Consider the following 11,619-nt stretch of genomic DNA (forward strand, 5'->3'; position numbering starts at 1 on the left):
ATCATGTCGGAAGCTATTTTTTAAAAAAATAGAGTAGTTAAAATTCATTATTTTTTTCATTATTTTCCATTACAAATGATAACACCAAAGAAGTCCAGATTTAATAAACCCAAGAAGTTCTATTTTAAAAAAGTAGAATAATTCAATGTATATGAAAATCCAGATTTTCCTTGTTACTAAAATAATAAACTAAGAAGTTCAATTTCAAAAAATGGAGCAGCTTAATATTTATTACAAAATCTCATAATTTTCCCGTTACTAATGAATAAAACCAAGAAGTCCAGTTCGAAATAACGAGGAAGTTCGTCATTTATTACAAAAGCTCATATTTTCCAATTTCTTAAAATACACAGAGGTTCAAAAATTGAAAAAATGGAACGGTTTTGATGTCTATAAAAATTCAGATTTTTTTCCGTTGCTAAAAGATAGTGTCCTCTTTTGCATTTTAACTTTTTGGAGCAATTCCATTTAAAAAAAGAAAATCAATAATTTCATATTGAAAAAGAAATAGTTTGATGTATACAACAAACTCAAATTCTTCTTTGTTTCCATGTAAAATTAATGTATGAAGTTCAAGGTGAAAATAGCGGGAAGTTTAACTACTACACAGAATGCGTTTCAGAAGAGAATAAAAGAATACAAAACTAAAAGCCTAAAAAGTTTGTTGCAAGAAGTTCACATGCTCCACCCTGCACGGTTCAAAAAATATATTTACGAGACGTCCGTCGTTCATTTACATGTTGTTTTAAAAGGCAAAAAACAACGTTGTTTTGCCATTTTAAAAGCTGCTCTCAAACGGCAACGAATTTGTAACACATGTCTACATGAAAAACTTGTTGCAATTCATACGTTTTCCACCGGGTATATTATATGCCACATTTCGATGAACAATTTAAAATTTTCATGTATAACAATTTACTTCAAAATGACAGGAATATCATCTATCTTGTCATTTATCTAATTTACTTCAAAACGACAGGAATATCATCTATGTAAGTTCAAGTCCACAATCGGAGAAAGTTAAAAAAATATTGTGAGAGAGGTTTGTACAAAAAGAGTATCATTTGTATAACATGGACGAAATGGATGAGAAAATTACAAAGGAAAATACGTCATAGAAGTTCAACGTGAAAACAGCAGGAAGTTTGACTTCTACAGTGAATGAATTTGAGATGAAAAACTTTTAAAATCGTCGCGAGTATGAAAAGATGATCAACACGAGAAACTTGCGTGCTTACAGCAGCTTTCCATTGGTATATCACCTGCTCAATTCCGGTGAATGCATGGAGAGTTACGAGCAGTGGATGGAGACCTACAAGCAAAAAAATCACGTGAAAAACAGAGTGAAGTTCAGGTACACGCGCCGAGAAGTTCAGGTTCTTCATGCGGTGCATTTTCGAAGAATCTGATTCGCGATAAAGGCAGAACGAATGATCCTGCCATTTTCGAAATTACTTGAAAACGGCCAGGATTCAGAGAAAACCATCAACATGAAAAAGTTTCGAATTTGCCGTAGCTTTTCAACGGTATATTATTTGCCCCATTCCGATAAACTTTATAGAAATTATGGCAAAAATACGTTTTAACCATTTTCAAAACTGACATAAAAACCGTAATGAATTAGGAGAAACAATACATACAAAAAAGTTCCGCATTTCTTCAAGCTTTCCAACGCCATATCATTTGCTGCATTCGGACGCAGGGTTAAAAAATTAGCTCGAAAATACGAACTCGGTAGGACTTGGACCATTTTCTAAATTACTCTTAAACCATTCAAAATTAGAAAAAAACTTTCAAGATGAAAAAGTAGCGCATTTTCATAAGATTTCCAACGCCATATCATATGCCTCCATTGGATTAGCCGTTTAGAAATGACATCGAAAAAACGAACTCGGCTGTTTGGTTTACAAAATTTTACGTTTTTTCAAATTACTCTTTAACCATAAGGAATTAGAGAAAACTTTCAACATGTGGAAGGAGCGGTTTTGCAGCAGCTTTCCAACGCCATATTATATGCCTCATTCCGATAAACGATTTAGAAATGTGATCGAAAATACGATTTACGCTTTTTGTGTGAAGAAAAAACGGTTTTCAAAACTGCTCTTAAACCGCTTATATTTTGCAAAAAATTTAAGTTGGGTCATGATATTGGGGTCCATAGCTTTCCAACGGTATATCGAAAGCCCCATTTGGGCAATGTTGGCGGAAGTTCAACCTAGTTCACATGGAAGTTCAACGTAGTACTAGCGGGGCAGGTCAGGTTGTGATCAGAATAGTGTTTTTGTGTGTGTGTGTGTGTGTGTATATATAGGGTCGCGCTATTCGTCACCCTGGTTGAGGAATAGTTATTCTTCACCACCACCCCTCTATTTTACCATCAACGCACCGTAATTTTACCATATATATCGCTTAGGCTTCAAGTGTGTACTTGTTAGTTAAACCTGTGGTTAAAATGTGACACTAAATACGACTAGTAAGTAGTACAGTAGCAGTACTAGTATACGTTGATCAAATTATTCATCATGTCCACACATTGAATTGACATGACAACACGCTGCGCGTGAGGTGACACAAGAATCCCGGCAGCGTGTTCGGGTATTCTGGACTTCAGATTTGGAGTACCACTTATCTGTCGAAATCTTTCATCATTCACTTAAAACAGTCGACTGATCATACATTGAGTACCATATAACTGGAATTAACCCATGCAAGTCGAAGAAGGATTGGTCGGTGTTGTCGGCTGGCGTCAAGTTCGACCCCATGGATCAGGAGCTGATCGAGCACCTTGAGGCCTAAGCAAGCATTTCTTCCAGCGTAATTCCAGGGCGTTCAAAAGGGGCACGTGGACGCATCGCAAGATACAGTCGGAGTGCGACATGCATGCGATGTGGCACAACATCGGCAATACCTTGCCGGTGATGGTCAACGGCCGGCAGACGGGCAGCAAAAAGGTTCTGGTGCTGCACACCAACAAGAACTTCGACCAGCAGAGGACCAACTGGATGATGCACCAGTACCACCTCGGGGACCTGGAGCAAGAGAAGGAGCGGGAGCTGGTCCTCTGCAAGATTTTCTACCAGACGAACACTAGGGCTAGGACTAAGAAGATTATAAGTTAGTTCGGTATTGGTACTTGAACTACCTTGTCATCCGCAAGTTGGTATTGTTAATAACGATCTTTTGGTATGAACTTGGCATTTGCTTACAACCATCATGCCGAGGGTCGACGTGGATATAAAGCTGAATCATTTGTTTCAAAACGAATTTTTAGGCAGCTGATTTTTATTTGATGGGTAGCATAAGCACCTGCTGTTCGAATTCCCAGTTCTCCAAATTTTTTGAAACAAGTGCGTGCTCTTATTATCACGATGAAAAAACAATATCCCTGTTGTATCTCAGTTATCAGTCTGTACTTGCAGAATTCTCTCGTTTATTGAGCACATATATTGTTTTTTCAGGTCAAGCAAGTTTCAATTGGGTTGTAGACTGCCCAGCCTTGGTTTTGTTTTTAACAGGCCCAGCCCATGATGACAATGGGGCATAAAGATCCAGCAGGTATCTACCGGCCTTTGGCCCGTCAGCGTTAGTTATATTTTGCCTTACAACATCCGCAGGCACTTTTTTTACTGAATCAAACACACAGCCCAGTTCTATTTTCCTCTTGAAACGCATGTCCTACATCTGTTTTCTAATTTCTACATATAGTTCTACTAGTTCATATACACGTATCATTATATTGAAAATGCATAAAATTCACTTTTCATATTTACATCCTTATTTTTGTTGTTGTTTTCCCTCCCAGCGCTTATTTTTTTACCACTGGTTTTCCCTTAAACCAACTCAATTGTCCCACGTCTTATTTGCTTAAAAAGAAAATGATTTTTTTGGCAAATCAATAAGTTCTTAAAAAATGTTTATCATTTCGGGATTACAAAAGTACGGACTCCACCAAAATATGCAAAATAAGGTTGAACTTTTTCACCATGGTCCTGGGCAGAAAATGGGATGTAATAAATTACTTAAGAATTAGCAAATGGGCTGCAAATTATTAAAAAATAGGAAATGGGCTCTATGTTGTCTGCCATAGATTTGGAGGCTGACTTGTGGGCCTACTAAGTTCATGTGTACACAAGGTTTATCAAAAAAGAAACTTAGTCAACAATCGACTCTACCAGTGTCAGACCGTTAGGTGTCAATCTAATGGCAATCGTGCTTCTTCAGTCTCTGATCTTCCTGCCCCAGCCGCCCAAACCAGCGCCATTGGAACCACCTGCTCCCGCCTCCCGTGGCCGGCTGTGCTGTCGGGCAGGCCTCACGGCCCCATCATATACTCGCATCCCTGGCCTGTCTATCCCTCTACTCACCCACACCTCCTGTTATTTTCCGGCGACGGTAGCCGAACCAGTCAACCCTCATACTCTCCACCGCGTGGGCAGCCACTGTCGTGTCTTCCTTGGCTCCGTGTCATTCCATTCGTAGGCCTCGCCGTCATCCACCGCCCTAGTGCTCTCGGCGCGGCATGGTCAACGTGGTCAACGAACAACATCCATCAGAAGTGGACTGTACGTGGAGAGGCTGACAGCTGGGTCCACGGACGCACACAAGGAAATGTCTCCTTATTACGCGCAAAATAATGATTCCTCCACCTGACATCTGGGACCCGCCGGAAGGGCCTCTGTATTTCGCGAAAAAAACGTTCCCTCCGCTGATAGGTTGGACCCACCAACTATATCTTCGCACGCAAGGAAGTGCCTCCTTATTTTGCACAAAAAATGAATACCCCCCTGCCAGCTGGGACCCACCATAGTGGGAGGCTGACTTGTGGGCCTACTAAGTTGACGGGGATAGAGGGCTTTGTCAAGTTAGTCAATATGAACGATTCTAGCTCTAGTGACCGTACGATGTCCATCCAACGGCCTTAGTGCTTCTTCAACCTCTGGTCTTCTTGCTCCAGCCGTCCAAAGCAGCGTCGGTCATGCCGCCTGCTCCTGCCTCCCGTGGCCGGCTGTGCTGCCGCGGAGGCCTCACCGCCACCATACTACTCCCACCGCTGGCCAGGCCATCCCTCCACTCACCCACACCCCCTATTATTCTGCGGCAATGGCAGTCTCACACCGTAGCCGAACCAGTGAACCCTCGTACTCCTCTCCGCGTGGGCATCCACTGTCGCGTCTTCCCCGGCTCCGCGTTGTCCCTTTCCTAGGCCTCGCCGTCGTCCACCGCCTTTGTGCTCTCGGTGCGGCGTGGTCAATGTGGTCAACGACCGACTTCCATCGGAAGAGTGCTGTACGTGGAGAGCCTGACAGCTGGGTCCATGGCCACAGCCCAGTTTTTTTGTGATTTGCCACGTAAGTCACTTTGTCAGGCCTGTTGGGCTGTAAATCTTTCAAGACGAGGAGAGCTTCATTCGGCTGACCGAGAAAATGGCCTATCAGTAATGAGAAATGGGTTGTACATTTTTAAAACACATCAAACCGGCAATTAGTTTCAAATTTCTTTTTTTCATTTCAAGATTTTAAATTACATTGATTTTTATGCGTGAACAATTTGTTGGATTTTATATTGATATACATTTATTTTTAAAATCAGTTTGAATGTGACTCGAAATTTCGGGATTAAAAACAGTTTGGACCGCACCGAAATATGCAAAATTTCGTATAATTTTTTAGACGTGGCCACAATATGGGCTGTAATGCTAACAAAAAGAATATGAGATCCAAAAAAACCTTAAGAATTAGCAAATGGGCTGTAAATTATTAGAAATAATGGGAGATGGGTTGTATGATGTTTTCCACAGATTTGAGGCTTTCCTAAAAAAGGTGGTTGACGCACAAGTAGTGACTGCTGGATGTCCATCCAACGGCCGTCGTGCTTCTTCAATCTCTGCTCTTCCTGCTCCAGCCACTCAAACAAGCGGCGGCGAGACTGCCTGCTCCCTCCTCCCTGCGGCCGGCTGTGCTACCGCGCAGGCCTCACCGCCCCACCGTACTCCCATCGCTGGCCTAGCCATCCCTCTACTCACCCACACCTGTTGTTATTCTCCAGCGATGGCAGACGAACCAGTAAACCCTCGTACAGTCATACTCTCCTCTGCGTGGGAAACAACTGCCGAGTCTTCCCTGCCTCCATGTCGTTCCCTTCCTAGGCCTCGCTGTCGTCCACCGTCCTGGTGCTCTCGGCGCAGCCTGGTCAACATGGTCAACGACCGACATGCATCTAAAGTGGACTGTACATGGAGAGGCTGACAGCTGGGTCCACGACCGCATGCAAGGAAATGCCTCCTTATTACGCGCAACATAATGATTCCTCCACCTGACATCTGGGACCCACCGAAAGGGCCTCTGTATTTCGCGAAAAAAACGTTACCGCCGCTGACAGCTTGGACCCACCAGCTATATCTTCGCACGCAAGGAAGTTCCTCCTTAATACGCACAAAAAATGAATACTCCCCCTGCTAGCTGGGACCCAGTATAGTGGGAGGCTGACTTCTGGGCCTACTAAGTTGATGGGGACGGAGGGCTTTGTCAACTTAGTCAATATGCACGTTCTAGCTCCACTGACTGTACGATGCCCATCCAACGGCCGTAGTGCTTCTTCAACCTCTGGTCTTCTTGCTCCAGCTGCCCAAACCAGCGCCGGTCGTGCCTCGTGCTCCTGCCTCCCGTGGCCGGCTGAGATACGGCTGAGGCCTCACCGCCCCCTACTACTCCCACCGCTGGCCAGGCCATCCCTCTACCTACCCACACCCCCTGTTATTCTACGGCGACGGCAGCCTCACACCGCAGTGAACCAGTGAACCCTCATACTCCTCTACGCGTGGGCATCCACTGCCGCGTCTTCCCTGGCTCCGCGTCGTCCCCTTCCTAGGCCTCGCCGTCGTCCACCGCCCGGGTGCTCTCGGCGCGACATGGTCAACGTGGTCAAGGAATGGCTCCCATCGGACATGGACTGTACGTGTAGAGGCTGACAGCTGGGTCCACAGCCACAGCAAGGAAGTGCCTCCTTATTACGCGCAAAATAAATATTCCTCTACCTGACAGCAAGGACCCACCGGATGGGCCACCGTATTTCGTGAAAAAAACATTTCCCCCTGACTGCTGGGACCCACCAGCTACATCTTCGCACGCAAGGAAGTGCGTCCGGGCAAAAAAATGATTCGCCCCCCTGACTGTTAGGACCCACCAGCTACATCTTCGCATGCAAGGAAGTGCCTGATAATCGGGACCCACCTGGTTGAAGCGTACATAGCGTTGTCATTCTGGTCACGAACGTGTACGTACATACTGGTCGATGTAGAGGCGCGCACGTGCCGTAGCAGAGGCGCGCACGTAACATGTACACGTACATACAGCGGCCAGGGTGCAAGAAAGTAAATACGGCCACGTACGTACATACGGGCGGGGTCTCAAACGCCTACTCGCGCGTACGTACGGCCAGGGTTGTGTACATGGCTGGGTCGGAACGGAGAAACAGCGTCGTCGTCGTGTTCATGGGGAGCCAACCAGCTGGGTCGAAACAAAATGCGTCGTCGTGTTCATCAGGAGGGCTTGGACGGAACAGTCGATGGAAACGAGGCCTGGCGTACCGCAGAACGGAGGAAACAGTCTTGTGTTCGACCAGCCACGTTCGAAACGGGATCCTGTTCATCGGGAGGGGTCTGGTGTACCGTAAAACGGAGGAAACGGACCTCCTACGGTCGAAACGGGGGTCCTGTTGATCAGGAGGGGTGTGGCGTACCGCAAAACAGAGGAAACGGACTTGTGTTGGAGCGCTACGGTCGAAATGGGGGTCCTGTTCATCGGGAGGGGTGTGGCGTACCGCAAAACGGGACTCCACGGGATACTGTTCATCTCCATCGTTGACCCCCTCTAGCCTCCACGGGCTATTGTTCATCCACCGTCGACGTCCTCCAGCCTCCACCTGCGACTGTTCATCCACGAGCTCCTGTTCATCTAGCCTCCACCGCGCGCTACTCCACCGGCTACTGTTCAACCAGCCCTCTCCACGGGCTCCTGTTCAACCACCCCTCCACGGGCTACTGTCCATCCAGCCCTCCACCGTCTATTGTTCATCCTGCCCTCCACGGGGTGGTCCTGTTCATCCTGCCCTCCACGGGGTCTTGTTCATCCAGCCCCAACCGGCTCGATCGATCGGGGTCCTGTTCATCCACCCCCATCGGGAACTGTTCATCCAAACCCCCCAGCACGCTCACTGTTCATCCAGAGGTAGCATCGATCGGCTTCAGTTAGCAGCAGTAGCGAAGGAATCGCTCGATCAGGTTCAGTTAACAACCATCGATCGATCGCTTGGGTTCAGTAACGTGTAGCCTGCAGTGCAATCGCTCGGGTTCAGTTAGAGCCCAACGCCTCGCTCGGGTTCAGTTAGAGCCCAACGCCTCGCACCCACGCGCGTGCGTGTACGAGAGAAACGCGCATCGCTCGGCCCCGACCACCCACCGTAACCGGGAACACCCCGATATTTTCCTCACCCTCGCTTCTACCATGGTTTTTTCCGTCATGGACGGCCCAAAGAATGTCATGCAGCTGCGTCTCCGGCCCGTCCAGGACGAAAAGCCCATTTTCTGTCATGATTTTTTGTCATAGAAGTAGGACCCCACCACATCTATGATGATACCGGGTTTTGTCACAATTATCATCATAGAAGTGTCATAAGTATGACAGGAAAAAATTTCGTTCGGCCTAAAATGTCACGGATGTGTCTTTTTTTTGTAGTGTTGGTGGTGTTCTTGTGCAAGACAAGAAAGTTGTGTCTTACACTTCTCGGCAGTTGAAGCCAAATGAGAGGAACTACCCCACTCACGATCTTGAGCTGACGGCAGTTGCCCATGCTTTGATCACCTGGAGACATCTATTGTTGGGCAGACAAGTTGAAGTCTATACTGATCACAAGAGCTTGAAATATATCTTCACTCAGCGCAACCTCAACCTCCGGCAAACTCGTTGGGTTGAGATGATTCAAGAGTAAAACCCAAGCATTGAGTACACTACAGGCAAAGCCAACGTCATTGCAGATGCTTTCAGCAGAAAGGCATATTGCAACAGCTTAATTCTCAAACCATTCCAGCTCGGCCTTTGTGAAGCATTCCGGAAGCTCAACCTTCAATTTGTTCCTCAAGGCTTTCTTGCCAACCTTCAATTCACTCCAACTTTGGAGGATCGGATTCGTGAAGCGCAACTCCTTGATACTATGGTGAAGAAGGTGAAAGATGGTGTTGCCAAGGGCATGTCCAAATACAAGTGTTATCGCATTGATGACAGAGATACTTGCTCTTCGAGGACCGGATTGTGGTTCCAAAAGGTGATCTCAAGAAGGTCAAAATGAATGAAGCTCATAATTCCCTCCTCTCGATACATCCATGCAGTTCCAAGATGTAGCTCGACCTCAAGCAAACATATTGGTGGACTCGCATGAAGCGGGAGATTGCCCTATTTGTGAATGAGTGTGATGTCTGTCACAGAGTGAAAGCAGAACATCAACGTCCAGCAGGACTTCTCCAACCCTACCTATTCCTGAGTGGAAGTTCGGTCATATCAAAATGGGCTTTGTCACCGGCTTTCCCAAGTCCAAGCGAGGGAATGATGCTATCTTCATTGTCATTGACAAACTCACAAAAGTGGCTCACTTCCTTCCGATCAAAGAATCTATCACTGTAGCTCAGTTGGCAGAGCTATACACCTCTAGAATAATCTTGTTGCATGGGATTCCTCAATTGATCTCCTCGGATCATGGAAGTATCTTCACTTCTAAGTTTTGGGACTCCTTCCAGAAAGCAATGGGTACCAAGATCCGTTTCAGCACAGCCTTTCACCCTCAAACAAAGTGGCCAAGTCGAAAGGGTCAATCAAATCCTCGAAGACATGCTAAGAGCATGTGTCGTCTCTTTCGACATGAAGTGGGAAGATTGCCTTCTGTTTGTCGAGTTCTCCTACAACAACAGTTTCGAAGTAAGTTCGGGCAAGGCCTCTTTTGAAATTCTATATGGAAGAAAGTGTCGCACTCCTCTCAACTGGTCCGAGACCAGTGAGCGTCAACTTCTTGGCAATGACTTGATCATAGAAGCTGAAGATATGTGTAGAGTCATCCGTGAGAACCTCAAAGTTGCGCAATTGCGCCAGAAAAGCTACTACGATAGCAAGCACCATGACTTGGCTTTCGAGATTGGAGACCATGTCTATCACAGAATATCTCCCATGAAGGACACTCAACGTTTCAGTATCAAAGGGAAGCTTGCCCCGAGATATGTGGGTCCTTTCAAAATTGTTAGCAAAAGAGGCGACCTTGCCTACCAACTCAAGCTACCTTCCAACTTCTCAAATGTGCACGATGTGTTTCACGTGTCACAACTTCGCAAGTGCTTCAAGATACTCGAGCGCACTATCAACTTCGAAGAGGCCTCCAAGAAGACTTATCCTATCGTGAGCATCCCATTGCTATTCTTGAAGAAACCGAGCGCAAAACTCGCAACAAGTCCATCAAGTTCCTCAAAGTAAAGTGGTCACATCATTCCGAGCGAGAAGCAACTTGGGAACGTGAGGATCATCTCCGTTCTGAATATCCCGATTTCTTTCGTTCCTAGATCTCGGAGAGGTGTAACACCCCAAGAGTGATGGGCCCCATTCTGTAATATACCCAACCTTTGTCTTGATCAATTCCATGCGGGTTCCATCTTTTATGGCGTCATCTTGTGTTGCTTTGTTGGCTTATTGCATTGCCATGCTCATCATTGTTATGTTGCATTGTGCCTCTTATCATTTTGCATTCTTCATGCTCACCATGTGCATTGTGGTATTCATCTCGTTGTGCTTGCACTATGTTTGTAACGTTGCTTGCCTATGCATTTGACCCATGCATCATCACCTCCCCATTCCTTCTTATTCCTTCCTTGATGTAAGTGCCATTTTTCCCTTCTCCATTAATGTTCAATGTTTTGCCAATAAATCTTGCACCATGTCTTATACCTCTCTGTCAAGTTTCATCATTTTTGGAGTTGTTTTGGTTAGGTTCAAACTTGTATTATTTTTCTACCTCTAAAAAAGGTCCGAAGCAATTTTATCAAATGGTGCATATTTCCAGGAGCTCGGGTATATTTTTTACTTTCCTCAGATTCTTCATGTAGCTCCCTGGCCTTTTCTTTTCTATAATTGTGACTTAGAAAGCACAGGATTAAAGAATAATGAAAAGGGCTTCGCCTAGCCAGCGCCATGGGCCTTCCTGTGTTGCTCTTCCAGACGCAGCCCACCTGGACCAAAACCCACACAGCAGCAGCCCATCCAGCCCACGCGCCAGAGGGTCGTCCTCTACCTATACGGCAAACCATCCAGAGGAGCCACGTCGGCCGCCTCAATGATTTGACGGCCGGAGTGCCTCCCCACACTCTATAAACATGTCCCCAGTGCCTTAGGGTTCCTCCTTGACCGAACCCTTTCCTCTCCCGGCCTCGCCGCCGCCTAGGTAAGCCTCCACGCACCCGCCGTCGCCGCAGCCACCATGACCTGAGCGAGCAAGGGCCTCGCCGCCGCCTAGGTAAGCCTCCACGCACCCGCCGTCGCCACAGCCACCATGACCTGAGCAAGCAAGGGCGGCTAGCTTCCAGCACGA

This window comes from Triticum dicoccoides, chromosome 3A (assembly GCF_002162155.2).
Source record: "Triticum dicoccoides isolate Atlit2015 ecotype Zavitan chromosome 3A, WEW_v2.0, whole genome shotgun sequence".
NCBI classification, from domain to species: domain Eukaryota; kingdom Viridiplantae; phylum Streptophyta; class Magnoliopsida; order Poales; family Poaceae; genus Triticum; species Triticum dicoccoides.